This window comes from Falco naumanni, chromosome 11 (genome assembly GCF_017639655.2).
Source record: "Falco naumanni isolate bFalNau1 chromosome 11, bFalNau1.pat, whole genome shotgun sequence".
In the NCBI taxonomy this organism is placed as follows: Eukaryota; Metazoa; Chordata; class Aves; order Falconiformes; family Falconidae; genus Falco; species Falco naumanni.
This window is the reverse complement of record NC_054064.1, coordinates 16,248,505-16,263,862: the sequence shown is the minus strand read 5'-3', so window position 1 is coordinate 16,263,862 and position 15,358 is coordinate 16,248,505. Positions and strand designations below refer to the sequence as shown.

Genomic DNA, 15,358 nt, shown 5'->3' with positions numbered 1-15,358 from the left:
TCCCATAAATTTAGAAGCAGAATCCTGTTTGGTGGAAGTTGTTACAATGATGTAACTGGAAACATAACAAGCAGCTTCAGATATGTAGACATTGGGTTACACTGGAATCAACCATTTCTAAACTCTCTCCGTGGTTTTGAAAATGTAACTGTGTATTATCTGAAACAAAGTTATTATTTTAGACTCAGTTTTCAGTCTGGTTCCCTAATAGCTTTTAATGCTGAATGTCTATTCAAAGGCAAAACGGAGCCTTCCCACTTCTTAGCCCTGCCCATAAAGGATGGTACTAGATTACTGTTTTGCACTACCTCAATTACTTACCAAGGGGTCAAGTTCCATTCACAGCTTAGTTTTTTAAAAAAACAACCAACAATGCTGCTAAATTAAATGGAAATCGAATTTGGACCATTTGAAACTCTTTCTTAGCCAATATACAAAGAACAGGCAGCTTGGCAACTGTACACGCATGAACTATGTACAAGCATACCAGAGAAAACACAAGTAAAGCACAGAGGAAAAAGAAAAAGGAAGTTTCTAAAAAGAAAGTTTTCTTTCTCAACACTTTGCAATTTGACTGGGGGAAAAAAAATCCCATTCTTAACCAGTTCAGCAAAGTCATTAACCATAGCTGAACTCTTCTCACATTCAAATGATCTGTGGCAACTTGTGCCAGTACCAAATGCTTCTGAAAAACTTTGCAGTTCAGTTCTTCACTTGCCTGTGGAATTTTTCAAGACAAAGACTCTACCAGCACTGCATACGCTGTGCACGCTCCAAAAGAACAAACTTGAGCAATAAGGCTAACAACTAGTTCACTTGCTTGCTTTGGCAGTGAGCACATTTTGTTACAGTCTGCATTTACAAGCTCCGCTCCTGCAGACTACCTGCGCTACAGACTCCACTGTTCCCACCATCAGATACAAGACAAAAGATCTTTAGGACACATCAAGCCAAAGCAAAATGAAAGAGGCAGAAAAGCTTTAAGACAAAACACTCTATTTACTACTATATAAAGCGGGAAATCCAGAAGAGCTAGGGAAAGAAATGACCTATGTTTCCTTCACCATCCACATGACAAAAGTGCTTTGAAAATTTTGGCTTTAGGAAACGCAAGGCGTAACAAATCTCTTCACAAGTACTATAATATTTAATCTGGTAGACTTCCACAACAAAATGCAGGAAACCCTGCAATTCACCACAAGCACAGGTTATATATACATGAAGATGTTTATGTTGCAGCCCTATGCAGCTTGGACACCTTTCTCCTACCAGATCTACACCTCTCTCTCCATCTTCCCTTGTTGTCTAAGTCTTCATCTTTGCACAATTTTTTTGAAGTTATTTTCAAGGAATGGTAACTTCCATTGATGTGTAGTAACTAATAGTAAAGATTAAACTACTGCATTTTCCTGTCATTTGATTCCACCATCATACTGACACATTATATGCAGAAAAACAGATTAAGCTGTTAGCCTAAATAACTAGGAACCAACCAAATGACTAGATCACAAAACTAACTCCTAATTTCAGCGTGCTCTTAGTAGCGATGATGTGCTCCTTTACGCCATACGCTCCGAGCAAAGGAAATCTATGTCAGGAACCTAAGAAAAATATAAAGCACTTATTTACCTTTCAATTTTCCCTCTCAAGGAATCTTAATAAAAATGGTGAACCCACATACTTACTTCTTGTATTATATAATTTGCAGAAGAAAATTGATACTTTTAGATAACTACCAGATCAGATGAAAGGTACTCGCAAGCTCTGCCGTCTCTCAATTCAACTGAAGGTTTGTTTCAATAATACTAAGTTCTTCATCTTTCATCAGATATTATTACACTTCAAGTAATGCTAATGTTTGTCTTCATAATGTGCTTAATTTTACAGCTGTATTCATTTGCATCTGTTTACCTACAACATGTATTAGAGTCTGCACGTAAGTCAACCATTACTGTGTAAACTGTGGGTTCACAGATTGCATTTTATTACACATTTTGGCTTCCTAATAATCAGATAAGCCTTACTTCCATTCAGATAAAAAAGCACATTTAATGCAGAAAGATGTCACCTGGAATAGATAAGTTTTCAGAACACCTCAAAGGTACGGTGTTGCGTAAGGGCTGCAGTAGGACATGCAGTATTGACTTCACGCTCTTTTCGTAACTCACTCTGTCACTGAAAGGAATTTAAGAACAGGATGCAAACACACTCCCACATTCATTTCAGGTATTCACATTGCTGCCAGACTCTTTATCACCTCATTTCATGACAAAACAAAATTCCCTTTCCAGGATTTTCTTGCTCATAGAAGGGGGAAAAAAAACAGGCACCTGACTTGACACATGTTCTCCTGAGTAGCGCAAGTCCTCTGTTGACCCTCTTCCACATGCACAAGGTCTGTGGGGAAACTGCAGTAGCATAAACACTCCAATAATAATTCATCACTAAAAGAAAGCAGTTAGTCATCACAATCTTAACCTTCATGATTCTGAGGCTGTCCTAGCCAGAAACACATTCTTTCTAGAGCATCCCTACTGACATCTGACAACACCTTTCTCTCTGCTGGCTGATCCTGCAAACAGACAACCTTTTAATCTCTTCCTACTAGTTCTTGGAAACTATCCTGATTTCTTTTCAGGCCAGCTATAAGATTCTTAATAGAATTATGGGGCTTTTTTGTATGTATGGGTTTCTTACTGATATTTCCAAGAAAATGCACTGAGCTTGAAATCAGACATGGAGCTCCAGAAACCCTACAAAAAGATGAAGACAGCAAGACAGCAGAAGATGTGGAGCTGCTCCTTTGCTTGCCTCCTATTCCCCCCAAATAAACTGTTGCAACAAGGAAGAAACTGGTGTCATACTGGTTGGAAGTGACTGTCTATGAGCAAGTACTGATACTTGGAGCACTGTGAGAACCAACGTAACTTCTCAGAAAACAGGGATTATTGTTATATATAGACTCCTTCAAGATACAGCTAAAGCTGACTGAGATGAGAAAAGGAATGCATTTCAGATGTTATTGGATGCTATTCTTCCACTTCCCAACACCTCTAAATGATGGCCAAATGTGTGGGAAGAATTCAAGAAAACCACAACCTTTTGAAGTTGTCAACATCAGCAGTCATCAGCTAAAAGGAAAGAAAAATCCCTATAAGCACCATGGATCCTACTTCTGGTATGACAAAGTACTGCCATACTGCCAACTTCAAATCACGCACTGATTTGACGACACGTGCAACCAAACATGAAAATCTGTAAAGAAAACGTCGAAGTCTGAGTAACTTATCACTCTTAAAAATATCTGATAAAGTTGTTATCTACTTATAATCAGTGCTACATCTGAAAAGTTGAACCCTGGAGTTCAACCCCAACAGAAATTATTTAGTTTGGTGGGTGCAGGAGAATAGCCAGAATCCCAGTAACTCAGAAACAGTTTGGTTTTTTTTTTTCCCCCTCCAGATTCTGAGGTTTGTCCAATAGTTCTCTGTAGCACTGCTTCAATAAAGAACCTTTAAGCAGATATCCTGTGATCTTCCGCTGTTGATTCTACAAAATCCTCCACCTTTCTACTAACAATTGTACATTACCTTCTCCCATTGTTGCTGTAAAGAATCCTGCAGCACACAGACCTTGACAGACCAAGCCATGTTAAGCATCTGCTTTCTCCAGGCCTTAGGCATCATCACAGACATATCAACCACAATTATAAATTAGCTGTGATCACTTTAACAAAAAGCCTAGACACAATGCTACTACCGGAGATGCCCAAATCCTCGCCATCATTCAACTATCATATAAATATTCTTACAGCGATGGGTGGGAACTGCTGAATGGCCCTGAAGCAGCTTCGTGCTGCTCCACACTTCTATAAACATAGTTCTGGGAAAAACACTAGAAGACATTGCCAGTACTTGATGTATGAAATGATGTTTGTTTATTTTAAAGTGACCTTTGTGAGGGCATTTTCAAAAACATCTCCTTTCTGCTATGCTGAAAGAGTGATCCCAAGAACAATCAGAAGATTGTTCTTGCCAATACTGCCAATGCCATGGTGCCAACACCAAATCAGAGTGAAGACAATACAGGCTCAAAGGGAGCCCGAGAAACTGAAAACACACCAATCTGCTGCGTGGCTGCTTACACAGACAGAAATACTATGAAGAGACCAGATGGGATCAAATGCCTTCTTCAATTTTTGTCTTTGAAATCTCTCCATCTATGTAGATTTAAGAAATACACTACTGAAGTATGAAGGTGCAAGTTCGAGCACGCTAGACATACTGTCTTTAAGTATATGTACTGCAGACTGATATTTGTACTGTAAACTAGGGTACATGATCCAGTGATTTCATCCTCCAGCAGCTTCTGCTTCACACATACACTCCTACTACATTCCTAAGGCCATTCCACCCTTCTGTCTACAGCTGCACAACACCATGGACATGACTCATAAACACCAGTGGAAACAAGTGCAAACTGCTGTGACTAACCACTTAATGACCTGCAGTTCACGCAAGAACTGTAGTGACTCTTCAGTAATTAAAACTCAAGGAAAGATACATCGTACTTTTCTGTGAATTAAATGAAATTTCAACTCAATTCATGCTTGTTCAAAATGCCCCTGCAGAGATGCTACTGCCATTTACTTTCACCACTTCAACCTTCTGCAGCCCCTATGCTTGCTCCATTTTAACTATCACTGCAGAAAAATCTACCCCATTTTTCCTACCTTTTCCAAATCAATTTATACTTCTGCACCACATACAGTACCGGTCTCTACAGCCTGTTCAAAAGCTCAGGCTAGGCATTCCCATTCTTTTTCCTTTGTTTTCCTTTACATTTGAGAGTCCCAAGGCCAAAACTCTGTTCTTCAAAACCCTTTTTAAACCTTCTATTCCCAAGACTGTTAAAACATTGTGAAAGTAGTGGCTGGGCAGTAAGACTTGCTCATCCAAAACAGTCACTGTTTCTTCCCTTATATGTGTGCTGTTGTCTGTTGGCCTTCAGTTGACAATTCTTTACATTCAGTGCTTTAGTTGCTGTAGTTACTCAAAATCCAGCTACACATAATTTGAAGTGCTCAAAATAATTTAACCTTACAAAATTAATATGCACATTCCCAAAAGACTGACAAATGCTCAGCAGAATCACAGACTCCAGCAATTCATCTGAAATTCATGTAAATCTAGGTACAGTTTATTCACCAAGCATGGTTGTCACCCAGCTGGTATGTCTTTCAGGAATGTGTATTTGGACTGAAGCATAGGAAAGCTAATCCTTTGCTTTAGTACTGATTAAGATGATGGTGGGAAGAAGAACTGTCCTCCCTGTCTATTCCCTTATGCCAGTTTAAGAATCTCATTGCATTAAACGTCTCTCTACATTAAGATACTGCAAGCAAGCACTAGGAATATATCCCCCTATGTGACATTTAACTACTCAGTTGCACCAATTTCCTGTTAACTAACACAAATTTATAATCCTGTATTACAACTGATCGCTCATTTCCCCTCCTCACATCCCATCATCAAAACAGTTTGCACTTTGACAAGTTTGCACCAATGAGTTGCAACAAATTCAGAACACAACTCTGAGAACGTGCAACCTTAGCATGTAAAAGTGGCAAAAAATGGGCACGGGAGTACTGTTCCTTTATTGAAGCTGTTTAGCAAATGTTAGAGATGCTTGATTTTCCTTTCATGCATGTATGTTTCTGTGCTAAATTAACTGGTTTCTGCGGTAGTAGCTGAAATTCTTTACATGCAGAAGTGCCACATTATATTACCAGAAGAGACAAGAAAAATCCACTGGTTCTACATTTTTTTCAGCTACAGAACACAGAGACTGAAGAGACTTTTAAGTAAAACAAGTTGTGAAGTGAAACAAAGCAGTTTTGAAGTATTAAGCAGCGTAGCAAGGGTATGGAAGAAGAGATAAGAAATGACTGTAGCTTCTATAATACTTTCAGAAGCCAGCAGGTATCTCACAACCTATCACACTATCAGACCGTAGCACAGGAGAAATTGCAGTGCAGTTTTGCCTTTTGCTAATAAAGACGTCCTGCTGAAAGGAAGGGGTACAGCTACAAATAGTATTTTCTGTATCAGAAGATGACAGATTAACAGATGCCTTGCAGCATATATACAGTTAGTAAAACTTCTGATATAGAAATGGTCCATCAATTTTAAAAATGCAAGGAGAGTTATCCTAGCACAATAGTGTAGTTATCTCTTCTGATTTGTTGTGTTCTTAAAAAGAAGGCCTCTAAAATGACTGCTGCCCTGATTAAGAGAAGTGTTTACTAGAAGTAAGCACCTAAGTGCAGGTGAGAAAATAAGATATTTTAAAATCACAGCTGCCTTTTTGCTATGCACTTTCTACCTGCCTTCATTCAGGGACTGAAAAGAAAATAGTCACATTCACATTTATCTGCAGGATTGTTGGTTGTTAGCCACAGGTACCAACACACTGTTGTTATGCCCTGCAGTAATCATGGAAAGTTGCTCTCTATTTCAAACTTAAAAGGGGCAGAAAGGAAAATAAATGGTCACATGCGGACAGGAAGAAAGCTGGGGAAGCAATACCGTACTCGGAACAAGTGAAGAGGGTGCTCCAGAACCTTTACAAAAGAGACCAGGAAACTGCAGAGCTAGAGGGAAACTCTGGGTGTGATGGAAGGATCAATCAAGAAACTTGCCACTACATACAGTATCCTCTGTCCAAGGAAGAGATGGCCTGAAAAGATTATGTTTTCAGGAAGTCTCTAAAAAATAACATACACTCATATTGGTTGGTGCTTTAAGGAATCTGGGCTCAAGTTTACCTGGCAAGTCATTCATTAACAGTAAGGTCCTCATGCCACAATTAATTTCAAACAATGACATAACTGTTCCCATCCCATATAGCACTTCTCTTCCTCTGCTCAGAAGCTGAAAGGCTGGGGCTTAATTAATCTCCACTATTAGAGAGATGGTCTCTCTTTCTGAGACATGTTGTACCGTTCCCCTCATCTCCCTCCCCCAAGACCCAACAGGGCAGGTTTTGGTAATTGTCACCTGTAGCCAGGTTTCCAAAATCCCCATAAAAAGCAAGAAGTGAAGCTTTGGTTCTGCAGTTCCATGTCAAGCAAGCAAAGACAGCAGATGTGAGCATCAAATGAGACCAAAGGGGTGAAGCGTTGAGTAGAACTTCACAACAGAAGAATCTGACTCCAACAATGTACAGAAGGGGTGCAAAAGGCAGACGGGCCAAAACAGAAATGACCCCCAAAAGTTAAAGGATAAAAGGATTTGGTACTGAATGTAAGCAGAGAACAACTATTGTTTTCTGCTTATACAACAAAGCATTCCTTCTACCACAAACATCTACCAGCTTTATGGGTAGCTCTGTTTCACCTCTGAGACAGCAGAGGTCAGATGTGCAGGTGCATGTGTAAGCAGGACACATCAAGAGAAAGAATGGGAAATTCTGGGACAAAACCCACGAAGCTTTGGCAACATCTAAGGAATTCTTCCTTTTGAAAAAACATTTATGTGTGCATGTGTATGCAGCCCTAAATTCACCATACTTGTCTTATTAAAAAACATAACCACAAACTCACAGTCTGTTTCAGCTTCTTTAGAAAACAAAACTCATACTAAGAGGAAGTTTCAGGCATTGCACCAAACCCATAACTATTTTTATTTTAAAAAGTCTGTGGTTTTATTAAAATTTCCTCCCCACCTTACCCGAAAATTTAAAGGGAACTAAAGGTATTGATCTTCTTCCTGTTAATCTTGCAAGTATTTTCATATCTGAAGAACTACATTGCATTCTATAACACAACAAATAGCATTATTTACTTTTCTCCACACAGAAAATACTTATTTTACTTGATATATTCAAATCACGATAAAATTTTATTTTTATCTTCATTTTCAAAGTGCACCTAACCACATGCTGTTAAGTGCACACACAGTTTATAAAAGTAACTAACACATATTCAAACTAAAATTATGCAACAAATAACAATTTCCAAATCAACAGTTAGAACAAAACAAATGCTGTCTGAATACCCACCCCACCCCATTCTTAGAACCCAAAGAAAACCAGACTTTGCAGCACCTGGGAAAGCAAAACAGGCTGCAAATTCTGGCAAGGAAGAAGCAAATCCCCGAACAGTGTGCGCCTCACCAAGTACTGCCCTGCCAGCTCTTTTCCCTCATAAAATAACTCAATTCAAGGACTTCAGCAGGTCTCATCTATTGTAGTAATGCCACTAAGAGAAAAGGAAAAGTTTCAGGAACCCAGAACCCAGCCATTGATGGCTTTATACATCAAGACTAACACATTGCTAACTTCCAAATGTACTGCCCTCCAAGGGCAAGGTCCTGCCAGAGGACAGAGAGCCTGCTTAAGTTTATGCTGATGAAGTTGCCCTATTAATGTCACGGATACTAGTCACATTTAAAATCGCATATTTTTCCCCCCTGGACAGTTACATAAGATGAGACAAGTATGCAAGTCTCCCCCAGATAAACATGCAGAGCCTTGAAGGGCACAGAACATCCTAAACAACCAGATAAACTAATCTACTACTCTAGAATAACTCCCTGCTGTAGCAATAGAAAGTCCAATGCTAGCTAACAGCACTTTATCTGAAATAATAGGGGGAAAAGCTGACATAGAAAAACAAGAGGAAAAAAAAAAAAAGGCTGGTGATGATTACTCAAACTAAAAGCCTGAACTCTAGCTAAATATACAGTTGGACACAACTATCATACTTTCAGAACTACAGAAATTAAGTGTATTCTTACCATCTGTATGTAGATACTTCAGGCTAGTCTATAAAATACACTTTAAAGACCATTTGCCACACTTTGATCTTTTGCAACCGAGTTCAGTGAGCACTGGAGGACATTAGAGCTACTGGTTTGCCCATTTCCTCAGTGTAAGAATCAAGCTAACCACAACAAGCTGACTCCCACCGCACACCCACCAGATTCAATTTTCCTTTTTTAAGAGCTCTGAACCATGTTAAAAAACTGTTGGATATGAACAGTATGAATTTTGGCAGAGTAAAAAGAAGCTGTTATGCCTTATCTACCTACAAAAAGCTGCAGTTTGTAGCCACATGGATAAAACCAGACGTAGTGTTGTACCTACAATCACATTCAGGACTTCTAGCATAGCCTGGAATTCACAGGGCTTAAAAACACAAAATCCAGACAGGAAAAAAAGGAGGAAAGATTAAAATTATAGCTCTGCAGTTACAACTCTATGCTTCTTAAGTATACAGACAGTTAAAAGAAAAGCTTTACAAACTGGGGGGGGGGGGGGATTAGTTCTGACCAGCCAGCAGAACCAGCTCAGAACCTCTCATGAGCAGTGATAAAACAAAGTATCCAGGGCATTAGGCATTATATGTGATTTAGAGAAATGCACAAATTATTTTGATTTCAAGTCAGTCTGAACAGTACAGCCCTACTGTTTATCAGTGACTATTTTTAAAATGTCAGTATAGACAAAGAATGGAATTTGAACAAAAAGTTGTCTTTGCAAGTGTGAACAGATAAAATGGCTACCGGAAAGACAGCTAGTGAAGAGGAATTAAACCAGCATGTATTCACAAACATCCTCTATAACGGGAAACAGTCAGTGTAAATTAATGTCAGCTTTGTTTGAAGGCTTTAATTAGCATGAAAGATCATTTCTGCAAGATGGTGCACTTCAACACTTCCTAGGGAAAGGCTCAGCAGAAGGAAGATAGTGATTTAACGCAAATGTGTGACCACACAGTTTCTCCTAAAATATCCAAAGCTCACCTCTTTGAAGAGTCCCATACCACACACAAAGAAAAGGACAACATTAGTTCATCTTTCTTTCCATAAAATGCTGTATTTCTTATACACATACTTTACCAGTAAATTATCTTTTCTCAAATGTCTGAGTTGACACACACGAAACACTATGGGCTGTAAATAGGCATGTTACTCTACAAACTGCATAAAAAATTAGTATCTTTGTAAGAAATTGTATCTAGCTTTGATTTTACTACTGTGCTAGATTATCTGTCCTAAATTTTGTATGAAATCCCTTCAAACCATCATGAAGACAGGAAAAAACCAAACCAACCAACCAACCAAAACACCCCCCACCAAACCCCCCAAAACCAGTGCAGACTGTGCAAATTTGGATCCTATTTCTGGCCTCTTGACAGTTTACAATTTCACTCCAGAACTATTATTAAACTGAATTTCACTTAATTTGTTACAAAGCCTGTTTGTTTCAACAGGAATACAGGCTGGTTTTTTTCCTATCACTTTGCAGGCAATAAAGGAACTACCAGCACTGAGAAAGGAGTATCCTTTTTCTTTCCTCCACTGTGCTTTAAGCTGATTATGAAGATCACATCTTTATTAGCCTGATTCTCGAAGAACACAAGGTTGGAACCATCATACCCCTTCCATTACTTCTTTCCCTACAAAACAACTTTGGAACTAATGACCTTTTTGACAGTGAGGTATCAAAAATATATTTCTTTCTCACCACTACAAAAAAATAAGTGGCTAGAGGCAGCAGAGGCAACGACTTCCTCCATGACAACTTGCCAAGAGGAAGACTGTGGCACGAGGTTTAAAATTTATTAGTCAAAGGATCCACATAAGAAGAAACACTGAATACCCTAACCACGGAAAAAGCCTTAATTGATGTTTATTCTATACTAAGCACTGAGGAATACATGCAGTAGCACCCGTGACTATGGAATGGATATTTGTGTGTCTTGCAAAAGTATTAATTTCAACTTAAAACCCCAAATGAAGGAAAAACCTTCAGAATATGTCACGCTTCTCCTTCTTCTTTCCCTGGTATGTGGATTGGCATAGATAGTATATATGCAGCCCCACTGAAATTCAAACAAAACATAAGCCTTGTGTAAGAAACATGTCTTTTGGAATCAGATTCTGTTAGTCTTTATGAAACTGTTAGATTTTTTTTTTATTAGGAAGTTTAGGAACACAGAATACTATAGGTGTCAGTTGCCAGACAATCCAAGAAGCAAAGCAGTTACTTGTTCTGCTTATCTCTTATTCTGCATCATGAAAAAGTACTTATCTCTTCCAGTCACACTGTCTCATGAAACACACAGCACAGTATCAAAACTGGAATCTACTTTTGCTATGGAGTATTTACAGAAGATTCTTTGCAAAAGTCTTTGCTCCATTCCATCTTAACAGCCCTCAGAAACTCCTTGCATCTCTACAATGGGGAAACATTTAAGTATCAGAGTCAGCATCAGACCCACAGAGGTAACTACTGCCTTAACCCAAGACTATATCCAACTGGGTACTGTTGACATCCAACTGAAATACTGTAGAATGTTGATAACGGTCTTTGACAGCTGCCATTACCACTACATTCAAACTTGCTGTGACAGTCCTAATTCTGTACTGCTTTTAGGTCTTGTTTACCTAAGTGATATTTGGCTGCATTTATGAAAAAGCATGAAAATATCGGAAGTCTGTTAAAGTGGAATGTAAGTCAGGGAGAACCACAACCATCCAAGCACACCAGCAGTTCCAAGTGAGACCATTTCTTAAGTTAATTCAAGTTCTGGTTTGTGCTTTTAACACCACGAGGCTACGACTCATACCTCTCTGGCTTTTGCCTAGAAGTAGGTATGACAAATCTTCCTGGTAAGGACTGCAGACTTGTGATGTGTTGGTCACAGAAAAATTAAAAGTGAGCTTGACATTTTCAGTATTCCTTTATTTGAAATGAAATATGCCTTGTAAGATCTATAAAGAGTCTAAAATTATGCAAATAATAGCGCTAGCATTGCCTGTGAAAACTAGGAAAGTATTGGACAGCGGGGGAAGAACCACTTACCCTTCCCAAAATGCTAGAATAGAGAAACAAGAATTATTCTACTTCCCTGGAGCAGATACTAGTCAAGATAGCTGCACAAGACTATGAGTATCGGCATAGTGAAATGAAGCATTTGATACAGCAAGTACAGCTAGTATTCTTTGCCTCCGGAAGAAAAGCAGGAAAAATGTCTGGGCTGACCTCCTTCCTCATGCGCACAAGTGTGAAACTTTAAATATGTAAAAAGAGCTTGGAAATTCTGGGTTTCATGATGACAGCCAGAAGACACAGGGCAAAAAAACCAGTACAGGTTCTTATCAACAGATCTGCATTGGAACAATTTTACTTTTAAATAAAGGCATCATAATATAAGGCAAAGCTAATAAAGATGACCCACAGACCAGGTGTCAAAGAGAAAATCCACTTGTGCTTTATTTGCATTTAATTGTCAACATCAGATAATAAAGAACATTAAGCACAAGCAGCTTTACAGTTTTACAGGCCAAAATAGAAATTCCCTCTTGAATGTCCTTCACTTTAAAGAGGGAATTCTTATTTTTACCAGTAAAATCAACCTCCAGGCATTTTCAAGAGCTCAGCTGCCTTTAACTTTGGCCATTTAATTATTTCTAAGAGAATCTAAAAATCAGATATAGGCTTTCTCAAGAAAGAAAACTTTTTTCCCCTTGAACTATCACAGGTGTACACTACCACACCAAGCAGAAGAGAACACAATCTTATTGTATTGAAAGTTGACAAAATAATTTCTCCAAGTTTTCAAAAGTGACTATCAGGTTTGAAGAGACTTCTTTTGGGTTTCCCTCCACCCACCCCTGGAACTGCACAAATTAGTTACAAAAGCATCTTCTAATGTTTTAATATGTCAGAATTTTATTTTTCCATGTTAATCCTGAAGATACTAGAAATTCTATAAAGACATACTATTTCTGTTCAGATAGAATATAGTCCTACAAATAGATTGCCATACATACAACTGCAACTTGGATGCAGAGTATTGCAATTCAGTAGCTGTAATACAAGACAGGACAAAATTTTCTGGAAATCAGAAAAGTTCCATTAGGGAATGGCACAATTCATTATCTTTCTCCTATTCTCCTCACCTTGGCTTATTTTTTTGTTCCAGAAAATTATGTATTGTGTATCTAAGTATTAAAGATTTTATTACTCCTTTTGAATTATTGAAAATGTTATCATGGTTGTATTTTTTAAATTAGAATTTATCAAACAAAGTGTCATGCCTGAGTCCAGTACTATTGGATCCATGTGCACGCGAACACTGTAATCCTAATGACTCGTAGTTCTGGCCCACTGACATTAAATACAGCACTTGGGTTGAACAATGCATCATGAAAAAGTTTGATCAATATGTGTGTTCACGCTTTTCATATTTGTGAACAGCATTACAGCAATGAAAGACTGATTTACTCCTGAATGAGAATATCCATGCAATGCTATGCTGTTTCGCAAGCCCCTACACTGAAAAAAGATATTACACAGCTTTTTTGATAAGGAACATCGACTTCCCTATACTATTAGTCCCAAGTAATTTCAACCTGAGTGTAAGCATTAGAACGTGTACCTTGGCATATATGGCAGAACGCTTACCACAGGAAAATAAAGACTCACTCTCTGGAATTTCTTTTAAAATATACTAACGAAAGGTGCAGAGTCATCCCAAGAAGACTCAAGAAGTAATATAGTTGCTGACTGTCAAATTGGTAGTAACTTCTGCTCTAATACAATTGGCCTGTCAGGTCATGGAGCAGAACATATAAAGATCCATTGCAAAAAAAAAAAAAAGAAAACAAGAAAGGAAAAAAAAAAAAGGCACAAATTAGAAATTGTTACCACAGCATTCTGTGTGTGTTTTAGCAAAGCAACTGAAAGATCAAACAAGAACAGCACTTGCTGCTATGGCTCAAAAGACGTAGCTTCTACGAACAGGCTGCACTAACAATATTGTTTGAACCCCTTATTTCAAAAGCACCGTGTTTTAATTCTGATCAGGCAGAACTTCTTGACATTTTCCTCTCAAGCATTCTCATTGCTTGTGCAAATGTGTTCTTCACAGAACAAGGGAAGTTATCAGTTACAAGTATAAATATACTTAATATGGAAGCTTTGGTCTCCCAAGAAATCAAAACATCTCTCACAAATCTTGTTTAGTAACTGCTCTTGAGAAGAAAGACGTAAGACAAAAACTTCAGCGTACACCACCACATTCTTTTTATGGTAGCAGAATACCAACCTGGCTGCTTGTGTTCTTTAGAAGTACGCAAATCAAAGCAGCAAATTATATTAAAAAGCCAGTTCATGTAAGGAGGTACATCTCAGAGATCAGTGACAGAGGAATACTAAACACACTGAGGCCCTTTCGTCTTTTAACGTGAATGGGGTATAGAGCAGAAAAACGTATTATATTATATTCAAATGAGAAGAGAGCTTGGTCCCGTATGCCACAAGCAAAAACCATAAAAAAAACACTCTACACACACAATGGCACATAATTAGAACTGTCATTCCCCCACAAGATTTGAGAACAAGAAATCTTATAGTGATGGACACAGCAAGACCATAAATCCTAATGCAGAAGTTGTCATTTTGTTATCTTTTCTCAATCTTTTAAGTCTGTCACCCAAGCAACCTAACGCTCATCTTTGTGCCTTTAACTTACTCACTGCATTACACTGATTTCTTGTGTTAGCTGGAAATTTTTTCCTATTTTGTAGACCTCAATATCAGAACAATAACAAAAAAAGGACATTTACAAAATTAATTACTTTTTTGTTAGCAACGCGGTATCAGTGATGATAACAGATTCCCAAAAGAAACACTAGCTACGAGAGCATAATTATTTCTCAAGAGTCATGGATATTATAACCAGGAAGTCAAGTGAGAATAATAAACTGGGATAATTTGCCATTAGCTCAGTGTATGTTGGGTTCCACTGAATCGTCAAGAAAAACAGCTCACATGTAGCTCTAGGTTGGAGGCAGATGGAACACCACTCTCCTCCTCTGCACTCCATCTGTATAAGCATGGAATCCAAATCAAAACAAAGTTTGAACAGTTTGACTTCTTGGTTAAAACTGCTCTGTCAGAATGATGCAAGGGGTCATGTTCAAAGCAATTCAGGGACTTCTAGAAGATTCTTCTGGGGGAATAGTACATGCAACGCTATACCTCCTAAACAATCAGAGGCAAGACCCTCGTCCTTAAAAATTATTTTTAAAAACTATACAGATGTCAAAAGAAAGCCTACAAATCCAAATAGCTAGATCCCACAGAGAGTGGTATAGAAGGTTATTTTAAACAGGCATGAGTATTTAACAGCTCATATACTGACCTTACTGCAAAAGGAGAATTATTTTCAAGTCTGAGCTATTAAGTTAGTAATTTTTTTTTTTTAAAAAAGAAGAAATTCTCAGAATTCCTGATATATATGCATCAGAGATTCACTATTCTCCCCACTTGTTTCACGATGGTT

General features: G+C 38.2%; 1 protein-coding gene across 4 annotated transcripts in view; it reads right to left on the bottom strand.

The window, feature by feature from the left end:
* BCAR3 (BCAR3 adaptor protein, NSP family member) overlaps positions 1–15,358 on the bottom strand; it is a 109,212-nt gene that overhangs the window by 38,914 nt on the left and 54,940 nt on the right. The window lies entirely within an intron of this gene.